This window comes from Eumetopias jubatus, unplaced genomic scaffold, assembly GCF_037043125.1.
Source record: "Eumetopias jubatus isolate StellerSeaLion01/CBP00866 unplaced genomic scaffold, mEumJub1_p1.0 scaffold_6, whole genome shotgun sequence".
Lineage (NCBI taxonomy): Eukaryota > Metazoa > Chordata > Mammalia > Carnivora > Otariidae > Eumetopias > Eumetopias jubatus.
In genome coordinates this window covers 52105693-52129157 of record NW_028274812.1, presented here as the reverse complement: position 1 = coordinate 52129157, position 23465 = coordinate 52105693, and the positions used below count along the sequence as shown (strand labels likewise).

The 23465-nt window shown below is 36.1% G+C and overlaps 1 protein-coding gene across 2 annotated transcripts in view; it reads left to right on the top strand.

Annotated features, from left to right (window-relative positions):
- The window catches only part of CEP57L1 (centrosomal protein 57 like 1), an 86189-nt gene that overhangs the window by 15938 nt on the left and 46786 nt on the right, over window positions 1-23465 (top strand). The gene's annotated exons all lie outside the window — the stretch shown is intronic.

Below are 23465 nucleotides of genomic sequence, written 5' to 3'. Positions count from 1 at the left end.
GGATCATGACCTGAGCTGAAGGCAGACGCTTAACGACTGAGCCATCCAGGTGCCCCTCTTTTGCCCATTTTAAAGTTGGGTGGTTCGTTTTCTTATTGTTGAGTTTTAAGAGTTGTTTGTATATTTTAGACAAAAGTTCTTTATCAGATATGTGTTTTGCAAATATTTCCCAGTCTATGGCTTGTCTTTTCATTCTCTTGACAGTATCTTTTGCAAAGTACTTTTAAATTTTAATGAAGAGAGACTTGCCAGTTTTTCTTTCATGGATTGTGCTTTTTGGTGTTGTACGTGAAAAGTCATTGTCGAAACCAATGTCACCCAGATTTTCTCCTATGTTATCTTCTAGATATTTTACTGTTTTGTGTTTTACATATAGGTTTATGATCCATTTTGAGTTAATTTTTTGTGAAAGGTATAATGTCTATGCCTAGATTTACTTACATTTTCATTAATAAAGTTTCTGCTGGCTCTGAAATTATTCTATTGATCAATAATATTAAAAGGTAAAAAAACTTTAAAAAAGAGTACACTGAATATTTACAACCATTTAAGCGTTTTTCAAAAATATTCTTTGGGAGAGAGGCTTGAAGTCAGCCCAAAGATGGGGCCAAGGAGAGCTTTATCTGGACATATGAGGAGATGGACTAACAGTTCCATTTCAGTACTGCTTTACTGTTATCTGTTAACATATGCAGTTGGATGAGTGTTATACATGTAAATTGTTTGTTGGGGAGACTTCCTACCATTAGGAATATTGAGATACCCTATTATTTGTCTACATTGTCATTTCTTTGCCACTTTTCTGCCTAGTGATACAGGTTTGCAAAAACCCATCTGTGGTTTCTCCCCAACAGTTTCACCTTTCTATACCATGAAAAACTGAAGCCATCTGAACCTCAAATACCTCCTTATGTGATGACAGACTTCAATTTAAGTTTTTAAAGGAAATTATCTTAATTATCTAATGTTTAGTAACACGAGCAATTTTATCTCCAAATGCTTACTTGGTTTTTCTTTTCTTTCTTTTTCTTTTTTAAGTAATAGATGAAAATGGAATTTTACTATTTTATATTAGAGTAAGATTATTGCATTGCACATTATGATTTTAGAGGTAGCCTGCCATGAGGGATTGGTGATAAAATTGTTGACCTTTTAACCTGCATTTATGGTGATCCCATCAAACATTAAGAAGTACATATTAGAGGGGGGTGGGAGGATGGGTTAGCCTGGTGATGGGTATTAAAGAGGGCACGTTCTGCATGGAGCACTGGGTGTTATATACAAACAATGAATCATGGAACACTACATCAAAAACTAATGATGTAATGTGTGGTGATTAACATAACATAAAAAAAAGAAAAAAGTACATATTAGTTCTCATTATGTTATCATCCATGTGACTTGAGTTGCATATTTAATCAGAAGCCCAGCATTAGGGGTGCCTGGATGGCTCAGCCTTTTAAGCATCTGACTTCCACTCAGGTCCTGGGATCAGCCCCACATGAACTCCCCACTCTGTGGGGAGTTGGCTTGTCCTTCTCCCTCTGCCTTTCCCCCTGCTTGTGCTCTCTCTCTCTCTTTCAAATAAATACATAAAATCTTTTTTTAAAAAGTACGATATTATGAATTTATGGAAAGTGTGTACTATTACCTAGGAGATTAATAAAATTTCTTAAATTTTCTGTTCATTACTTCCTACTGATTTAGATTTGTAAAAGGCTATAAAGGTAATTAAATTAGATACTAATTTGTGATTGCTGTTGTGTAGTACTATCACAAAATCACTCCCATTTCATGGAACAAAAGAAAAGAAATAAAGTGAGAGGGATGGAGAAGGAGAGTCTCAGCAGTGAAAGGCCTTTTTTTCTTATTCAGAAATTAATTTTGTAATTGAAAAAGAAATATATATTCCTTATGATCTCAGGTGATTTATTCAAAGACTTTTTTCTTTTTTTCTTAAGGTATAATTGACATATAACATTATATTAGTTTCAGGTATAAGGTGTACAACATAATGATTTGATATTTGTTTTTTTAATTAATTAATTTTATTTCTTTTTTTTCTTTTTTTTTAAATTTTATTATGTTATGTTATGTTAGTCACCATACATTAGTTTTGATGTGGTGATCCATGATCCATTGTTTTCATATAACACCCAGGGCTCCATGCAGTACGTGCCCTCCTTAATACCCATCACCGGGCTAACCAATCCCCCTCCCCCATCCCCTCTAGAACCCTGTTTGTCTCTCAGAGTCCATAGTCTCTCATGGTTCATCTCTCCCTCCAGTCCCCCCCCCATTTTTCCCTTCCTTCTCCTAATGTTCTCCATGCTATTCCTTATGTTCCACAGATAAGTGAAACCATATGATAATCGACTTTCTCTGCTTGACTTATTTCACTTAGCATAATCTCCACCAGTCCCATCCATGTTGATGTAGAAGTTGGGTATTCATCCTTTCTGATGGCTGAGTAATATTCCATTGTATGTCTGGACCACATCTTTATCCATTCACCTGTTGAAGGGCATCTCGGCTCTTTCCAAGACCTCAATGTGAGACAGGAGTCCATCAAAATCCTAGAGGAGAACATAGGCAGTAATCTCTTCGACATCGACCACAGCAACTTCTTTCAAGATACATCTCCAAAAGCTAGTGAAATAAAAGCAAAAATGAACTTTTGGGACTTCATCAAGATAAAAAGCTTCTGCACAGCAAAGGAAACAGTCAACAAAACAAAGAGGCAACCCACAGAATGGGAGAAGATATTTGCAAATGACACTACAGATAAAGGGCTGGTACAAGATCTATAAAGAACTTCCCAAACTCAAAACCCAAAAAACAAATAAGTCAAAAAGTGGGCAGAAGATATGAAAAGACACTTCTCAAAAGAAGACATACAAATGGCTAACAGACACATGAAAAAATGTTCATCATCATTAGCCATCAGGGAAATTCAAATCAAAACCACATTGAGATACCACCTTACACCAGTTAGAATGGCAAAAATGGACAGGGAAAGAAACAACAAATGTTGGAGAGGTTGTGGAGAAAGGGGAACCCTCTTACACTGTTGGTGGGAATGCAAGTTGGTACAGCCACTTTGGAAAACAATGTGGAGGTGCCTCAAAAACTTAAAAATAGAGCTACCCTATGACCCAGCAATTGCATTACTGGGTATTTACCCCAAAGACACAGATGTAGTGAAAAGAAGGGCCATATGCACCCCAATGTTCATAGCAGCAATGTCCGTAACGATTTGATATTTGTATATATTGGAAATGATCACCACAGTAAGTCTAGTTAACATCTGTCACCATACATAGTTACCAATTTTTTTTTCTTGTAATGAAAACTTTTAATATTCAAGTTTTACCTCTAAGTGCTTACTTGGTTTTTCTTATTTCTGTTTGTTGGAAAATAGCTCATCAACCAAGTGTTATGTGTATACCTTGGGTGTGTATATGTATGTGTATGTGTTGCCCAGATGAATCATAGAGGCTTTTCAATTTGAATCTTCAGATTTTATTTTTAAGATATCCCTAACAAAACTGATTTGAATTCTTTCCTAACAAGATCAATTTGAATTCTATTCTTTTCAGCCTTTCAAAAGCCTATTTTCTGAAATACTGTCGTATATATTATTCTCAGAATACAGTTTTTCTCTTTTCTGTGTGTATTTTCTTTCTGCAATAGATGAGTGAAACACGTATATCAAGTTCAGTCTTTAATATTTCTTCCAGTTCTTCTGTCTTTGGTGTCTCCAAGTTACTGTAATATGCTTTGAATGTCTGAATCTCCAATATTTCTGGCTATTTTAAAAAATAAAATTGCTTAATATGTATTTATTTTGCCCTTACTGAAAGATTTGTGAGCCAGTTCTAACATGTATGTACAATTTATGACATAAGTTTTATTTTTTTTAACATTTTATTTATTTTGATGGAGAGAGAGAGAGACAGCAAGCGAGGGAACATAAGCAGAGGAGTGGGAGAGGGAGAAGCAGGCTTCCTGCTGAGCAGGGAGCCAGATGTGGGGCTCCATCCCAGGACCCTAGGACCATGATCTGAGCCGAAGGCAGATGCTTAATGACTGAGCCACCCAGGCGCCCCATGACATAAATTTTAGAAACTGATCTCATTGCTGGCTTCATTCTTATTTTTCTACTCTTATTTTCTTACCCACATATTTTATGTGAATATATACATATATAGGTAAGATATTAAAATTTTGTGTCTAAACTAAAGTTTAATTTAGAAAAACTAAAATTTTCAAACAAAAGGAAAAATAAGAATAATTTAATAAACACTCTTGTAACTTTTGTTCAAATGTTAACATTTTGCTTTATTTGCTTTTTTTTTGATGGAATAAAAAATTACATGTATGTAGAAGTGTCCTTAGCACCATAATATATTGTCTTCATGTTTTAAAAAGATTTGTTTTTTCTAAAGATTTTATTTATTTATTTGAGAGAGAGAGAGAGAAACAGCATGAGAGGGGAGAAGGTCAGAGGGAGAAGCAGGCTCCCTGCCGAGCCGGGAGCCCGATGCAGGACTTGATCCTGGGACTCCAGGATCATGACCTGAGCCGAAGGCAGTTGCTTAACCAACTGAGCCACCCAGGTGCCCTAAAAAGATTTTATATAAAAGACAACTTATAATACTTGTCATTCTATAACTTGCTTTTTTCACTAAACAGTATATTTTCAAAGCTTATCCATGTTTGTAAATGTGGATCTAATTTTTTTACTTAGCTGCCATATGATGTTCCATTGTATGAATATGACACAATTTATCCATTCCCTTGTTAATATATAGTTAGGTTATTTTTTCATTTTTTCCTATTGCAAGCAAGGCTACAATGAACATCACTATATATATCTCCATTTTTTCTAGGCTTCATTCATAAATACTGAGAAGTAGAATTGCTGAGTAATAGGATATATACAGCATCACAATTTTCAAATTGTCTTCCAAAATTTTACACCAGTTTACACTCCCACCAGTCGTTCATGGAAATTTCCATCTCCCCCATCTCCTTGCCAGATACTAACAGTTCTTTTTTTAAGTTTTTGTCTGGTGGGTGTGAAATAATTTTTCATTGTTTTAATTTGCATTTTCCAGATTGCATGGCATTTCCTGAAGTTGAGTATCTTTTTGGCTTTTGGGTATTCATATTTTCTCATCTGTTAACTACTGTTCATATCTTTTGTCCCTTTACTGAGCTTTTTCTTAACAATTTGTAGTAGGTTTTGTAATTCAGATACTAATCTTTTATATGTTATATATGTTGCTTTTTTTAACTTTGTCACTGGTATCTTTTGTTGCGTTGAAGTTCTAATTTTAATAAAGGTTTTATCACTTTTCCTGTTTGTAAGTTGTCTTGTTTATTATGAAATCTTCTGTACCCAAAGTCCGAAACATATTCTATATTTTCTTCAAAAACAGTTAAAGATTGTTATTTACATGTAGATGTTGAGTCCAGCTGGAATTTATTTTTATGTTTGGCATGGAATAAAGATATTTATTTTTTACAGTATGGATAGTATGTCCATACTGGCACAAATTTTGAATAGTTACTCCTTTTCCTAGGAAAATTCCCTCATTTTCATATACCAAATTCCCATAAATACCAGAGTCTGTTTCTGGACTCAGTTTTGTTCCATCGGTCTCTTTGTCTCACCTTGTGCCAGTAGCACTATTTTAATTATTAACACTCTATAGTAAATGTTAATGACTAGAAGAGTAGTCCCTTCTTTTAACAAATCTTGTTCACAGAGATTTTACAAATTTTTATTGGCATTACCCCTATGGTTCTTATGATTTTTGACTATTGTGTGAATATATATATTAAAATTACATTTTCCACATAGATTATCCAGATTATTATTATTATTATTATTATTATTTTTAAACTAAGCTCTATACCCAGTGTGGGGCTTGAACTCATGACCCTGAGATGAAGAGTCACATGCTCTACCACTGAGTCAGCCAAGCACTCATATTCAAATTATCTTGAATTTTCTATGTAGATAATCATATTGCCTACAAATAACAATTTTGTTTTTTCCTTTTAAATTATTATCCACCTTATTTTCTTTTTCTGTTTTATTTATCCTTTGGCAGAATCTCCAGTTCAGTGTTAAATACTACCACTGATAGTGGGAATCCTTGTCAAAGGGTGTTTTTAAAAGTATCTGAGGTAGACGTTTGGTCTTGAAAAATAATACTTTTAGTTTGTTTTAACTAGTTGTAATTTTAAAATGTTTTATTTATTAATTTATTTATTAAATTTATAAAAGTCTGTTAAAGTAATTTTCAAAATGTTTTTCCTAAGCATTTGAATTCAACTTAAAAATTTTACTAGATAATATTTTAGATCTAGTAGTCTTTGCCTGGAAATAAGAACTTTGGCTTTTTCTTTGATTAATGTTTAGTTAACTGGTGAATCTAGTAGATTAAATCTTCCTTAAACATGAATAGCACTTACAAATTTAGGTTCCTTAGGTATTTCAAACTACATTTTTCAATTTAGCCTATCATATTTTCTCAAATACTTTAAACAACTATCGAGGCAGATCTTCATTTCCAATAAGCAAAATCTTTCTAAGTAATTAAGCAACTTTTGTCAGTTTAATACATTAGACTTACACATTTAATAAGTGATTTTAGAAATCATTTTAAACATTTTTAAAAACCCAGTAGCCTTTCACCAGTATGGCTTAACTGTTCTGTTTTTGGCACTTGGCCATTTCTTTTTCTTGCATTTCAGCTTGGTTATATACTTGTAAATATTACATATTATCCAGTATTTCTGTATTTAGATTAGAGGGGAACTTTTCAATTTCATATTAATTCAACATTTTGATCAGAATTTTTCAGATTTTATTTTACCTTCCTTTTTTGTCTGTAATTTTATGTCATTTAAAAGTCTTTCTAGAACGAGAGTGTTGTAAACAAATGCTTGTTGAAATAATTAAAACTGTGTATCCTTGGGGCGTCTGGGTGGCTGAGCCCTTAAACATCTGCCTTCGGCTCAGGTCATGATCCTGGGGTCCTGGGATCGAGCCCCACATCGGGCTCCCTGCTCAGTGGGAAGCCTGCTTCTCCCTCTCCCACTCCCCCTGCTTGTGTTCCCTCTCTGTCAAATAAATAAATAATATCTTAAAAAAAAAAAAAAGCCTGCAGGAAATTAAAAAAAAAAAAACCCATGTATTCTTTAAATGCATAAAATCTTAATGGTTGTCGAGATAAGATTACCAAGGTATTTATAGGGGTAGTCACTGCAAAGACAAAATTTTAATTGTTTTAGAGCTCAAAAATATGGCTTCAATATAAGTTTAAATAAAAGTTCAGCATACAAGTAAATTTGCCTCTCTTTTAGTAGAATTTTAAGAATGGATGAAAACTTCAAGATAACTTAAATCAACTCTTTTATTTTATATATAAAGTTATGGGGGGGTTAGGTACTAATTAGGATAAGGTCACAGAACTAGTTAGAACTTAGTATTATCACCACCACACCAGTGAATCCAAATGTAATGCCTACCAGTAAGTAGTAGTGGAGGAAGGAATCTCTGGCACCAGGGTATAAAAAGGCTAAGTATTTAACGTTCCTCATTTTTCTCATTTTGTTGGAACCTAATTGTATTTTCCTATATTCCTCTGTTTGAAAAGGGACAGATGATGATTGTGAGATCTTGTGATATATTCTTTTCTTTAGACTCTGTTCAATTAGAATATATGAGACAAATTCTGCTTCTTGCTCCAAAGTAATTTTACACCAATTGTTTGAATTGTTGCTCGATTGTACTATCTCTTCTATAAACCCTCCTTGTTTCATGAGTTGTGTTAATGAGAAAATGTAGTATCGTCCCAGTAATTTGGCTACATGATGATTCTGTCAGGTACTTTTGAAAGTATACTACAGTTTTTTTGGTGCCATTTAACTAGATATACCAGAGTGGTTAGTTACTAAATCAAGTGAGATTAAATATAAGAACACTACAAGTTTTAACTTTTTGAAAAGAGAGTTTCTTTTTCTTCCTTTACTCTCCTACACTGGAAATATGAATTTCTGTGTATGCAACAGGATGTTTTACACAATTTGCTATTTGTTTTTTCTGTTTTCTGTTTTCTGTTATCACTTGTTATTTCATGTTACCAGTTACATATCTCGTAATATTTTGATAGTTATCTTCTACGTAGAGCTACTTTGAAGATTCTGTATACAGATATTACCTGAAGTCTGTTCTGTGGAATGCTAATTTCTCAAGAGGATCCCCCAAAAAGGTTTCTGTTGCAAATAAGTTTCGGAAATGCGTGCTTTAACCCTGTTTTGGAAATTCATAATGATAGAATATTAAAAATTAAGGTCTGGATTAATATTAAAAATTTTAAACTTGCAGGTGAAGAAGTTGGTTAATTTTGTTTTAACTCATTTCCACAAGTTTATTTGCTGGAAATCTAATTTAGTGAGTAACTTCAGTTAATATCCTATGAAACTAGTATTTTGGCAAATACTGTTTAATAGTATGAATCCTTAGTGAGTGGTAGATCTATGATCTTTAAATATTAGAATAAGTATATTTCTTTTTATTTCTTTAAGCCTAGTTATCTTTATAATTTGGTTTTTCCCCTTTTTTTAAAAAAAGGTTTTATTTATTTATTTGACAGAGAGACAGCAAGAGAGGGAACACAAGCAGGGCTAGTGGGAGGGGGAGAAGCAGGCTTCCTGCAGAGCAGGGAGCTTGACGTTGGGCTCCATCCCAGGACCCTGGGATCATGACCTGAGCCGAAGGCAGATGCTTAACGACTGAGCCACCCAGGCGCCCCTTTTTTTCTTTTACAGCAAGGATCATCCCCTCTCCCACAGTCATTCTCTTCCCCAGACCAGATGATTTTATTCATTTAGCTCATCTTTATTGAGCCCCTAGAGAGCATATACTAGAAATACAAAGATGAATATAATAAAGTTCTGGCTCTTGAAGACCTAACTCACTGGTTTTTTTTTTTTTTTTTTCCTAACTCACTGATTTGATAGAGCAGGAGAGCCATCTGTGAGGCATACCCCCTCACATCTTTATGTAATTTAGAGATCCATGATCCGCACTTTGCATTTACTTATTTAATTGCATGAGAAGAATGTTCTTAATGTATATTTTTATAAAGACTTTATTCATTGAATCTAAGATGCCAAAGATTGTAAGGCACACATTACTTTATGTCCCACAATGAAAGAAAACATGTTGCCAAATATAATGTAAAGGTGAATCCTCAGGGCACCTGGGGGACTCAGTCAGTTAAGTGTCTGCCTTCGGCTCAGGTCATGATCTCAGGGTCCTGGGATCAAGCCCCGCCTGGGGCTCTCTGCTCAGTGGGGAGACTGCTTCTCCTTCTCCCCCTCCCTCTCTATTTTCTCTCTCTCTCAAATAAATAAATTAAATCTTAAAATAAAGGTGAAACCTGATTTCATAGAAGTAAAATGTATGCAATACATTTGTGAATAAATGTTAACTGTTAGACTCAAATGTATTTTGTTTTATGTATTTCTACTATATTAATTGATTTAAGGATAACAAATGCTTATTGAATGACTACCATAAAATAAATCCAGTGGATAATAGAATAATGAATAAGATATGGTCCCTTGCTCTTGAGGAATATAGAGGAAGACAGATACGTGCAGACATTGCTAAAATAAAATTGTTTGTTAAGGCAACTAAATTAAATCACAGAAACTATAATAAATACATTAAAGATAATGCTAAACTAATGACGGCTGATGGCTTTGGAAGAGTTATGCATTACCAGTTTCAAAAAACATCTATTGTTAATTTTTTATTCTTTCATTGTCAGAGGCGGTTGGATTAGTGGATAGGAGGGAGAAATGGAAAGAAATATTTATTTGGGGGTATGTATGTGTATTTTTTTTTAAAGGAGAGAATAGAGTTTGTTTTAAAGATGTTTTATGTTTTTCTCAGTTGTTATCTCCACAGGAGGTCTATTTCAAGGGAAAACAATTCTGATAGTTGTAACGTTTGTTTGCTTTGGAAATTTTACAAATTGAATTATACTCAGCCAAACATGTTTCTTTGTGTGTGGATTTATTTATACAAGGGAAAAGTGTTAACCTTAAGTTGGCATCTGTCTGCTCTCAGCAGCTGTATTGGTTGGTCCACCCACTGTCAGTGTGTGCACTTAGGGAATGCAAGCTTATTTTAATTTTGGTTTAAATAAATAGCACTAGGAAAATTAATCTGTTAGTTTTTTTTTATCTGAGGCTATATATAGGGAAAAATTGGATTAACTACAATTTATGGAACACAGTGCAGAAACAAAAAGGGCACCACATTTAGAGTCTGGAGACCTGAGTTTGAATTCTGTTTTTGCCACTTATTACACATATGACCTTAGGCAAGTCACTTAATCTTTTTGCCTTGGTTTCCTCATGTGTTCAAAAATGATTATAATGATAGTATGCCACTTCGTAAGGCTAAGTTAAAATTTGATGTATAAAGGCTTTGTAAATTATAATACTTTTCAAGTATTAGTTGATAATTTTAGATTTTGCCTTTTAGTACAGATATGAAGAATATACTATATAAGACTATGTTTTAAAGAACTGAGGTTAGCAGTTTTGAGTTATCTGTATTTATATAAACTTTAGTCAAAAAAGGATGTCATTTTCTCCCTATTAAGCATTTCAGAGACTTTTTTTAAGAGAGGGAGGGAGGGGGGAGAGGGAAAGAGAATCTTAAGCAGGCTCCATGCTGGGCGTGGAACACAACTCCCACCTGATATGGGGCTTGATCTCAAGACCCTGAGATCATGACCTAAGCCGAAATCAAGAGTCGGATATTTAACCAACTAAGCCACTCAGGTGTCCCTCTTCTCTGTCTCCTGATGGGCTGTTAGGCAGCTTTTAACTAAAGGATGTCATATTAAAGGAGGCTAGGTTTCTTAACCAGAATTGGTCTGGACTGGACTGGCAAACTTGGCCAACTGTCATGATGAAATCAGCATGATGAAGTCAACCCTCTACTTTTTGTGAAGCACCAAATTTATACTAGTTTAAAGCAAGTTCAAAGCCCTGAGTAGTTTAGGCATTTCATTTATTTCGTCTGAGACTATGACCTCCTCCTCTCCTCCTCCATCTCTTAGCAAAAAATTTGGCACATGTTAGACACTTCAGCAAATACCATTGGAATTGAAATGGAATGAAAACTGAAAATTATGCCAGTTTTTAACATTAGCTTTCCTGAAAAGTCATCTCAATATTATATGAAGCAAATTATGCAGACACAGTCATAGACAGCCTCTGTTTGGATGCAAGAGAAGTTCTTAGGAGCAATAAAGATCTCATGTTTAGCCATCATAGGGTCTTTTCTATGCCTCCTGTATTTTGGCTGTTAGGAAGTTTCTCAGCAGTTTCAGCATTTGGCACAGTCAGCTAAAAGTAAAGTATGCACATTGAAAACTGCTGAAGAACTAAAATATTTAAGAGGAGGCTAACAAATTTTCAAAGGTACATTTTAAGTAAAATAAATTTTGATTATCTTATTTAAGCTTCTGCCTCAGCTAGTCAGGAAAATCAGATTTTGTCCTTTTGCCTTCCATGCTGTTCAACAACATACGCTGTTTCTCATATTAAGACCTTAGCAGCTGGGCCAACAAGTCTGGTTTGAAAAAAAAAAAAAGTAAAGACTAGCTTGTCAACAACTCTTCCATCGTTAGATTACTTCAGCCCTTTTGTGAACAGTTGTTCACTTCAGATATACGGATCAGAAGTTGGTGTGGTTAAGATACTGCAGCTTGCTAATAGGTATATGAATTGGAATTATGAATATGGAGCTCTGAATACCAAGGAGAGCAATGTTATGACAAACCTAGATATTTGCGTTGCTTTTTGACAGAATAACTCAGATACTACTGTTAGTGATTAGAACTCTCTTTTGTCTGAATGGCATAGACATCTTCCTTTTACTTTATATTGAGATGACTTGTTAGTAGGATTTGTCTTGGAGCTTTACATGGCTTTTAATTCATTTCAGTTTAGCAAGCATTTATAAACTATTGAATTAGGTGTTAAGATTACAAATATGAATGAAACTTGATTCCTGTCCTTAAGGCTTGTCATTTAAGGGAAGGACACGAACAGAATATTTCTTTTTTTTTTTTTAAGATTGTATTTATTTGCCAGAGAGAGAGGGAGGGATAGAGAGAGCACAAGCAGGGGAAACTGCAGACAAGGGGAGAGGGAGAAGCAGGCTCCCTGCTGAGCAAGGTACCTGATGCGGGACTCGATCCCAGGACCCTGGGATCATGACCTGAGCCAAAGGCAGATGCTTAATCTCCTGAGCCACCCAGGTGCCCCAGAATATTTCAATATAATATATTAAGCATATAAGTATGCAAGAGGGGAGTTAATTAGCCCAGCCACAGGCAACCAGGAAAGGGCTCAGAGATTAATATTTGTAAGGGCTGGGGTGCCTGGGTGGCTCAGTTGGTTAAGTGACTGCCTTCGGCTCAGGTCATGATCCTGGAGTCCCGGGATCGAGTCCCACATCGGGCTTCCTGCTCAGCAGGGAGTCTGCTTCTCCCTCTGACCCTCTTCCCTCTCATGCTTTCTATCTCTCATTCTCTCTTTCTCTCAAATAAATAAATAAAATCTTTAAAAAAAAATATTTGTAAGGGCTAAGTTGTAAGGAAACTGAAACTCCAAGAAAAGAATGACAAAGAGTTTATTATCACTGCTACTTCCACCACTGTATATTTATATAATACTTAATATTTTTCAAAAGTAAGAAAAAGGAAATGATACAACTAAGATTACATGCTATATAAGTGTCAAAAAACACCCTAGGTCTTCTGATTTAATCCAGAGCCCTTTCTATTATATCATATTCCTTAGTGATACCACACAGATGAAGGATTGTCCTCAAATCTATAGAAATGGAGGGGGAAATGCCTAAGAAAAGAGTTAGTCGCTCATCACTAAATCCAAAAGAATATCAACAGCTTAAAGGGATGTGATGGTAAAGAACGAACCAGTGGTGCTATAATCAGAAAGATTACCGTGCTTCTAGAATCTGATGAATCTTTTTCTCCATCGCCTGCTGATTGATGTGTAGGACAGGAGAGTCGCTAAAGAAAAGTATGTAGGTATATAAATAATTTTCTTTCTTTCTGATCTCAAGACACTGTTGATGGCTGTTATCTTAAGAGAGGGGAAAGCAGTAGACGTGGTTGGGAATCAGCAGCCTAGGAGTAGGAAATACTTTACTTTTTATTTGGTGCTCTTCAATGCTGTTTCAGTTTTGTTACCTGATATATTACTGTTTAGAAAAAAAACATGTTAATAGGGATTTCTGTATAGTGGGATTATAGGCCACTTAAAATTTTTATTTTTTTTATTTTTTTTCAAGATTTTTTATTTATTTATTCATGAGAGACAGAGAGAGAGAGAGAGGCAGAGGGAGAAGCAGGCTCCCAAGGAGCAGGGAGCCCGATGTGGGACTCGATCCCAGGACCCTGGGATCATGACCCTGAGCCGAAGGCAGACGCTCAACCATCTGAGCCACCCAGGCGCCCGCCACTTAAAATTTTTAAATTAAATATTACATAGTACCTAAACTATACTAACAAGTTTCATCTGAAAAGTTACTACTAAGTAGGTTTGACAGTGACAGAGTGGATTTTCCATAGATCCACCTAGAAACTGTTTTTATAACATGCTTAGAATAGCAGTAGCACTATAAAACCAGAATTTCCCTTGTTTCTATGGAAAAGTGAATATTAAATTATAGATAAGGATATGGGGTACTTCATTTTCTACAGTATTAGAAAATCCCTATACTCATATTCATATATACAAGTACACATTTGCTCCTGGGGTAGGAAACAGTTTTCCTGAGTAAAAGAGATGCTCTGGCAGGGTATGGCAAGAGTGGGAATCAGATTTGAATTCTTATATTAGTTGCTTTAGACAGGACTGTGCTCTGAAAGGGACTTTGAGGATCTTTACCCACCAAAAGCAGGGAGAAGCTAGCAGTGGTTGGTTGAATAACTGGTTTCTTTGTAAATTTTTTTTATTAGGGAACTCCTCATAATGATCAGTTGGTGCTTATTGTCATTCTAAAGCCATTTTAATCTTCTAATGATGATATTCTTGCTATATAGTGAAATTGCAGTTTTATAAGATCCCAGAACAGCTATGGTGAATAATTTGTGCAGTGTTTATCCTATTCTTGGAAAAGATGGAAAATGCATGCCTGAACTAGGAATACACAGCTTTTCTGGAAAATTATAAAAATGCTAAAGGAATTTTTTTCATGGTAGCATTGTTGAAAAGGGATTAATTTTTCTTAAAAAGGGCCAGAATACTCTGGATATCATGCAAGTATTTAGTTAGTGTGTTTGTGGCCTATGAGTAAAAGACCAAATACTGAGTGTTGTACAGGACTATAAATCATCATCCTTGGCAAGAGCAAAGTTTGTTTTTTCTCCTGTTGTGTCTGGACAGTTACCAGGGCCTGTGGTGAACTTTGCAGTCTAGTTCTCAAAGTCCCAGAGAATGTTAAAGCATTTATATGGAGTTGGGGTAGGAGTGGTCTGATCTCACTTGTTGGTTGTTTTGTTTATTTTGTAACTTTTTATGGGTGAGACTTTTTATATTTGGGGGAATTATAAAACATGGTTAAGTATGATGGGAAGGAAAAGGATTTTTAGTTTTTAATAACCTGTCTTTTATAGTTCTTACTACTAAAAATAAAGCAATACCTATATGACATTATGTACGGAGTACATTTGAGAACCAGGAATTAGCCTCTCCATCCCAGTTCCTGGGCATTCAGAATAGCCTGGTAGACTTCCATTTATTGTGTTTCAGTGATTCTAAGACCCATTTTTTTCAGATTTAAAGAAAGTTCTAAAATAGTGATATGTCTTATAATTGTTATTGGCCTGAATTAAAGTTGGATTACTTCAGAGAGGATTTGCATTTGCCTCTACCAGTCATTTGCACTACTACCAACCTGAGACCATTTTAAATTAAATTCTCTGTTTAAGAGTTTGTTTTTAATCTCACTGATAGTATGAATTCAGAGTACAAAGCTGTGTAAGAACTGTCTTTGGGATAAAATTCCCTCTACGTGGTGCCTAGTACTCGAAAGGTAGAGACTTTCAAGTTTCTTTGCTGTCTCTTTCTGCATGATGGGTTTATTTTCCATGTATCCTTCTCTTCATTTGTAGCCTTTCTTTTGTTTCAGCTTTATATGAGAAGTCTCTTATTTTTTTTCTTGTGGTACATAAAAGAACAATGCTTCTTATAATAGATTGTGGCTTAGATTTGAGAAAAGACCCATCGGACACTTGGTTAGGGCTTTACTTAACCGTCCTTCTTTAGAACTTATTTACTCTTATGGTAGACACACTTCTAGTAAACAATGTCATTGTTACACATTTCTTCTTCATCGGTGATCTTCAAACTTGAATTTGCATAAAAATCAGTTGGGGAGTAAAAACTATAGATTTCTGGGCCTAGAGATTCAGTTTCTGTGGTCCTAGGTGACGCCCTCTAATCTGCACTTTTAATAAATGCCCTCCTCAAAGTATTCATACCTAGGTGACTGAAGGACCACACTTAGAGAAAAACTAACTGCATACTCTATATCTAAGTGAATACTCATGGTTTCAGCTGCCATCTGTATTTATTGATGACTTCCAAATTTTTATGTTTAGTCTGAACCGTTTTTCTTGGATGCCAAATTCATCTACACAACTGACGTGGCTCTATTAAAGACAGAATACACTCTGACCCGGGCTACCTGGGTTCAAGTCCCAGCTCAGCCACTTAATAGTTGTGTGACCTTGGGCAAAGTTACTTAGCTTCTCAGGCACCTCATGTAAAATGAAATTTGAATACCTCAGAGGGTTGCCTTGATAATTCAGTGGATTCACACATATGAAGTTCTTTGACCAGAGTCTGGCACATGATAAGCTCATGTAAGTGTTAGCTGTTTTTATGTTGTTCTTGTTCCACAAGCACCTCAAACATGTCTGAAATGAACCTTTTAATAGACCTCTACCACCCTCCATCTGTTTTCTTTTTTGACTACAGTTTTATTTAATTTCTCCCTATCACTGATTTTCCTCATCCAGGTCATACATTTTATGAATTCCACATCCTATTTATCTCTAATTTGTCCTGTTCTTTCTTTCTATCTTTCTTTTCTTTCTTTCTTTTTTTAGAGAGCGAGAGAGTGCGTGCATGCACAGTGGGGGTGGGGAGGGGCAGAGGGAGAGGGAGAGAATCTCAAGCAGGTTCCATGCCCAGTGCAGAGCCCAAGGGGGAGGCTCGATCTCACAACCCTGAGATCATGACCTGAACTGAAATCAAGAATCCCAACGCTTAACCAGCCAAGCCACCCAGGCGCCCCTGGTCCCCTCCTTTCTATTCCCACTTCTATTGCTTTGGTTCAGGTCTTTATTACCTCTCACATAGAGTTTTAGAATAGCCTCCTAAATGGACTTCCAGCCTCTGGTTATTTTTCTTCATTCAGATCTCACAGAAATCTTTATCAAAGGCAGTCTGATCCTGCTATTCCTCTGCTGGATGGCTCTTACTGCCTACGTGGTAAAATCCAAACATGTGTGCCTGGCATACAAAGCCCCTCCTAGCTAGTTTTTGCCTCCTTGTTCTGCAACACTCATTTGTAATCTTCCAGCTTTATATATTACTTGTAGTAGATTGCCCAAAACAGTAGAGTCTCTCTTGCTTTCATAACTTTGCATAAATAAGCAATATAGCATGGTGGTTAAAAGTGTGAGCTTTAGAGCCAGACTGCTTAAGTCCAAATCCTGACTTTGCCACTTAACTAGTTGTGTGAATTTGGGCAAAACACTTTTTCTGTGCCACAGTTTCCTGATCTTTAAAATGGGAACAGTTGTGCCTCATAGAGTTGTTATGAGGATTTTACTAAGTCAATTTACATAAGCATTCAGTAAATGTAAGGTATCATTATTTTTATTATTATCACGCTGTTTCCTTTGACTGTACACTTGATCTTCTCCACTACCCATTCTCTCACTGTCTTTTGCCTATCAGATCCTATTCATTCATCTGTCATATCACTGTTTAAGGACTACCTCCTTAGAGCACCTGGGCAGCTCAGTTGGTTAAGAGACCGGCTCTTGATTTTGGCTCAGGTCATGATCTCAGGGTCCTAGGATTGAGCCCCTAGTTGGGCTTCGTGCTCAGCGGGAGTCTGAGGATTCTTTCTCTCTCTCCCTCTGCCCTTCCCCCCGCTTGCGTGCTTGCTCTCTCTCTCTGAAGTGAATAAATAAATCTTTAAGAAAAAAAAAAGAACTACCTCCTCCAGGAAGCCATCTCTGAAATTCCCAGACTCTCTTATGATGATCCTCTGGGTTCCTGTAGCACCCTTTTGTAGTATAATTAAACTCTGAATGCTTTTTAAGGACTACCAGTGTTTTTCATATGTATTTTTCATCTCTGAATGGCCAGTGAATGAAACTTGATTGTTTTGTTATTTCTTATTTGCTATAGATTAGGAAACGCAGTTAGAAAGGGAAGGGATATTCTGTTAGAGACAAGTAAACAGACAGCTCATAAGCAGACTGGAAAGCAGAAGATAGCAAGAGGTGAAAAGACAGAAAACAAAATCTGTAAGTCTGGAACTTTCCAGTGAAGGAACAAACAGTCCAAAAAGTATCAGTGTGGTTCTCCAAGTATCACAGTTTATAATTAAAAAGCTATGATAATATCCTAAGTCATCCCAAAGATTAAATTGTATAGAGTATACTTGGCCTAAAAGGAAGGAAAGTAGGTTAAACATTTTAGAAATATTTCTTTTAAAAGTAGTTGAAATCAATTTTGGCAATTAAATAGATGAGCTTCAGTTATTTATAATTGTTTAACAGCTCACCCCTCCCTGGGCTGCCTGAGTAATCAGTGCACTCCCATAATTAATTCTGTCGAATGTGCCCAAACTCTGTATGTGGATAGTGGGGGGAGGGGCAGGTAATAGGCTAAGAAAGTGAATTTGTGGCAATTAATGTGAGCACTGTTAACTTTAAAATTCATTATTTGTTGACTCAAATTTCTAAATTCTTTATACATTTGATAATTTTGCCATCAACCTTTCTGAGGAGAAATGGTTAGAAACAGTTAAGTTCAACAGATAAATATAATAAACATTGTAAGAATGTTGAAACTCTTTCAAAATAACTGATAAAGTTAGAACTTTCTGGAAAAATATTGCCAGTAATATTTTTAAATCCTAAGATTTATGATTTACTTACTTAAGTAAAATGATATTACAATAAGACATTGTATGCAAAATATATACCAAGGTACACTATGTGATTATTTTTAAAACTTGGGATAGTATTTACAAAATTGTTGGGTTTAACCATAACAAACATTAGCATAGAGAAGTAGGGAAAAGTTGTTGATCTAACAAATTAGTTTCAGGGGATTCATTTTACAATTTTTTTTCTTTGATTAGGCCCTGAGGATACAATGCCCCTTTGCAGAACACAGCAGTTTGGGCTGCAGGAACTTACAAAAGAAATAAACATAATTGCCCTCCCTGAGTTTCTATTGATATAGGAGGCATAAGACCCTTAAAAATGAGATGTACGTGCCCCAACAGATATCCATATAAGTTATCAATATTGTACATCTTCAGCTGTTTTCTTCCTCTGCAGAAATCTAGCTAAGAGGAAACTATTTGCATAAAAATACTTGTTTCTCATTATAAAACTGATATGTGTTTATTATAAAGAATGTATAAGAAGGTTGAAATAAAATGAAAGTTTCCTGTTGTTCATCTATTAACATTTTAATATACTTACTAGTCTTTTATATATGCTTATCTTTATCACTTTTAAAAATTGGACTGTAATTATATAATTTTGTATTCTTTATTCACTTTATATTAAATCAGAAGCATTTCCTCATGAACTGAATATTCAAGATAAACTACAGGTAAAGATGATGGGGAGTCTAATCATTTAAGTAATCTCAGACATTGTAAAGTTCTAAACTTACTGGATTCAAATTCAGTAAGGAAAAATCTAACTTTCTAATTAGATAAAATGTTCATAAGTCTAGATATTTTAAATTCAGCAATTGCTAAGTTTGCTTGGAAATTAGTTAGCTCTTATTGCATGGCATTGAGTTGAATTAACTGTGCACATAACAATTAGATGCTCTATTTTAATTTATAAAATATTTGTAAAAGATTGGCATTACTATATATTCTTTAAAAAAAACTTAAATATTGTTGTACTCATATGATCATATTTCTCTTCTCCAAACTCATTTAAGATAATGAGTGTGAGGGGAATGCACAAGAACACTTCCCCAAAGCCATTGGCTGGGAAAGAAAATGAGAGGGGCTGATTTTCCTGAGTTCTTGTACCCAGCAGGGCTCAAAAACTGGAGTTGTTAAGGTCAGCCTGGCTTGGCTAGGATAGAGCCCTGAGGGCGCTGCCTGTTCCTGCAAAGAAGGCAGGCAAACAACCCAGGGGCAGACATGTAGAAATAGCCATCCGAGGAATGCCTGGGGCACACAGTGAGGAGATTATTCACTCCTCCTAGAGCTATCCCTGAGAGGTAGCTTCACAGATACCTCGCCAGGGACAAAGGAGCAGGAGCAAGTGGATACCATTTTTCTCCCCCACTCCTCAGCATTAACAGAGCCACCTGTGGAGGGCAGCTCATGTCAACACTAGCTGCATAGCTTGCTTGCAGCAAGTCCCACACCTCTGTGCTCTGGTGCGACAGCCCTTCTCAGTCAAGCCTCCCTCAGTCCTAGCGTGGTGAGACTATCCCCCAGAAGATCAGCACAGGCCTCTGCCCACACCACATCCCTAAAGCCCAGAGTCTTCAAAGTCAGCAGGCTTGGCTGGGCTAGAGCCAGGAGGGCACACAACCTGGAGGCAGACAGTGTGGAAACAGTGATCTGAGAAATGCCTGGGACACCCAGAGGGGAGATTATTTGCTCTTCTCAGAGTGCTTTCCTGAGAGCAACAGGCACGGGGACTGTTCTCTAGGGACAAAGGAGCAGGCGGGCACCATTTCCCTCCCCGCCCCTCAGCATAAACACAGAGACATCTGCTGTAATCAGTACAGCACCAACACTGGCTGCCTAACCTATTTATACCAAGTCCCACACCCCTGCATTTTGTTGGTACTGCCCTTCTTGGTCAAGTTTGCCTCAGTCCCAGCGCAGTGGCCCCTTCCCCAGAAGACCAGCAGAAACCCCTGCCCACATCTCCAGCCAGAGAGTTCTGCAGGGCTTCGGTTCTACCGGAAGTAGTATCAGGTCTCATTTAACAAGCAGACCAGAGTACACCTAGTTAAAACATACCACATTCTGGCCAAGAACAAAACCTTGCCCACTGCAGGCAAGGAGAGCCTCTGCAGACAATTGGCCTGAAAGAGCAGCCAAAAAACAGCAGCAGAGGGCATGCAGCAAACACTAGAAACTTGCCCTGAAACACCAGGCCCTGGACACTATATGACCTTTTCTTCATTAAGCCATTACTCTCAGGAGCAGGAAACAGAAGCGGCTTTTTTAACCCAGAGAAGAAGATGGAGACTTAGACAAAATGCCAAGACAGAGGAATTCATCTTGAAAGAACAAGATAAGGTCATGGCCAGAGATTTAAGTGAAACAGATATAAGTAACATGCCTGATAGAGAATTTAAAGCAACAATCATAAGGATACTCTCTGGGCTTGAGAAAAGAGTAGAAGATTTCAGGGGGGGCCCTTACTATGGAGATAAGAGTTAAAAAACAGAAATGAAAAATGCAATAACTGAAATTTGAAACAGACTTGATGCAATGAGCACAAGGATGGAAGAAGCAGAGGAATGAGTAAGTGATATAGAAGATAAAATAATGGAAAATAATGAAGCTGAACAAAAGAGAGAATTATGGAACACAAGAATAGACTTAGGGAATTCAGTGACTCCATCAAACGTAATAACACTCATATTAAAGGAGTCCCAGAAGAAGCAGAGAGAAAAGGGGGCAGAAAATTTATCTGAGGAAATAATAGCTGAGAACTTACCTAATCTGAGGAAGGACCACATCCAGATCCAGGAGGCACAGAGAACTCCCATCAAAATCAACAAAAGCAGGCCAACACCAAGACAAATTGTAATTAAATTTGCAAAATATAAAGATTAAAAAATCCTAAAAGCAGAAAGAAGTCCCTAACTTAGCCCATAAGGCTAGCTGCAGATCTCTCAACAGAAACTTGCCAAACCAGAAGCGAGTGGCATGATATATTCAATGTGCTGAATGGGAAAAATCTGCAGCCAAGAATACTCTAACCAGCAAAGCTTCAATCAAAGTAGAAGGAGAGAGAAAGAATTCCCAGATAAACAAAAACTAAAGGAGTTCATGACCACTAAACCAACCCTGCAAGAAATATTAAAGGGGACTCTGAGTGGAAAGACCAAAAGTGACAGACTAGAAAGGAACAGAACAAATCTCCAGAAACAACAACAGAACAAGTAATAAAATGGCACTAAATACATTATCTATCAGTAATTACTCTGAATGTAAATGAACTAAATGCTCCAACCAAAAGACATGTCAGAATGGATAAAAAAATAAGGCCCAGGGGGTGGGGTTAGCCTGGTGATGGGTATTAAAGAGGACACGTACTGAATGGAGCACTGGGTGTTATACGCAAACAATTATCATGGAACACTACATCAAAAACTAATGATGTAATGTATGGTGATTAACATAACATAATAATAAAAAAATAAGGCCCATCAATATGCTGCCTACAAGAGACTCATCGTAGACCTAAAGACACCTGCAGATTGAAAGGGGATGGAGAAGCGTTTATCATGCAAATGGATATCAAAAGAAAGCCGGAATAGTAATACTTCTATCAGACAAACTAAATTTTAAACCAAAGACTAACAAGAGATGAAGAAGGGCACTATGTCATAATAAAAGGGACTATCCAACAAGAAGATCTAACAATTGTAAATATTTATTCCCCCAACATGGGAGCACTCAAATATATAAAACAATAACAAACATAAAGGAACTAATTGATAATAATACAGTAATAGTAAGGGACTTTAACACCCCGCTGACATCAGTGGACAGATCATCTAAACAGAAAACAAGGAAACAATGGCTTTGAAGACACACTGGACCAGATGGACTTAACAAATATATTCAGAACATTCCATCCTAAAGCAGCAGAATACACATTTTTTTCAAGTCCAGAATAAATCAATACTAGGTCACAAATCAGACCTCAACAAGTTACAAGAAGAGTGAGATCATACCATATATATTTTCTGACCACAATGCTATGAAACTAGAAGTCAACCACAAGAAAAAATCTGGATAGACCACAGACACATGATGCTTAAACATCATGCTACTAAACAATGAATGGGTCCATAGGAAATAAAAGAATAAATTAAAAAAAAAAACATGGAGACAAATGAAAATGAAAACACAATGTTCCAAAACCTTTGGGATTCAGCAAAAGCAGTCCCAGGAGGAAAATATATAGCAATACAGGCCTACCTCACAAAGCAAGAAAAATCTCAACAACCTAACTTTACACCTAAAGAAGCTAGAAAAAGAACAACAAATGAAGCCTAAAGGCAGCAGAAGAAAGGACATAATGAACATTAAAGCAGAAGTAAATGATATGGAAACTGAAAAAACAATAGAACAGATCAATGAAACCAGGAGCTAGTTCTCTGAGAGATTAATAAAATTGATAAACCCTGGCCAGACATATCAAAAAGAAAAAGATCCAAATAAATAAAATCACAAATGAGAGAGGAGAAATAACCAACACCACAGAAATACAAACAATTATAAGAGAATATTATGAAAAACCATATGCCAACAATTTGGACAACCTAGAAGAAATGGATAAATTGCTACAAACATATAAACTACCAAAATTGAAACAGTAAAAAACAGAAACTTGAACAGACCAATAACCAGCAAAGAAATTGAATCAGTAATAAAAAAATCTCCCAACGAAAGTCTAGGGCCAGATGCCTTCACAGGTGAATTCTACCAAGCATTTAAAGAAGAGTTAATATCTATTCTTCTCAAACTATTCCAAAAAATAGAAATGGAAGGAAAACTTCCAAACTCATTCTATGAGGCCAGCATTACCCTGATACCAAACCAAATAAAGACTCCACTAAAAAAGAGAACTACAGGCCAATATCCTTCATGAACATGGATGCAAAAATTCTCAATAAAATACTAGCAAATCGAATCCAACAGTATGTTAAATGTATCATTCATCATGATCAAGTGGGATTTATTCCTGGGCTGCAGGGGAGGCTCAATATTTGCAAATCAATCAGCATGATGGACCACATTAATAAAAGAAAGGATATGATCCATATGATCTTCCCAATAGATGCAGAAAAAG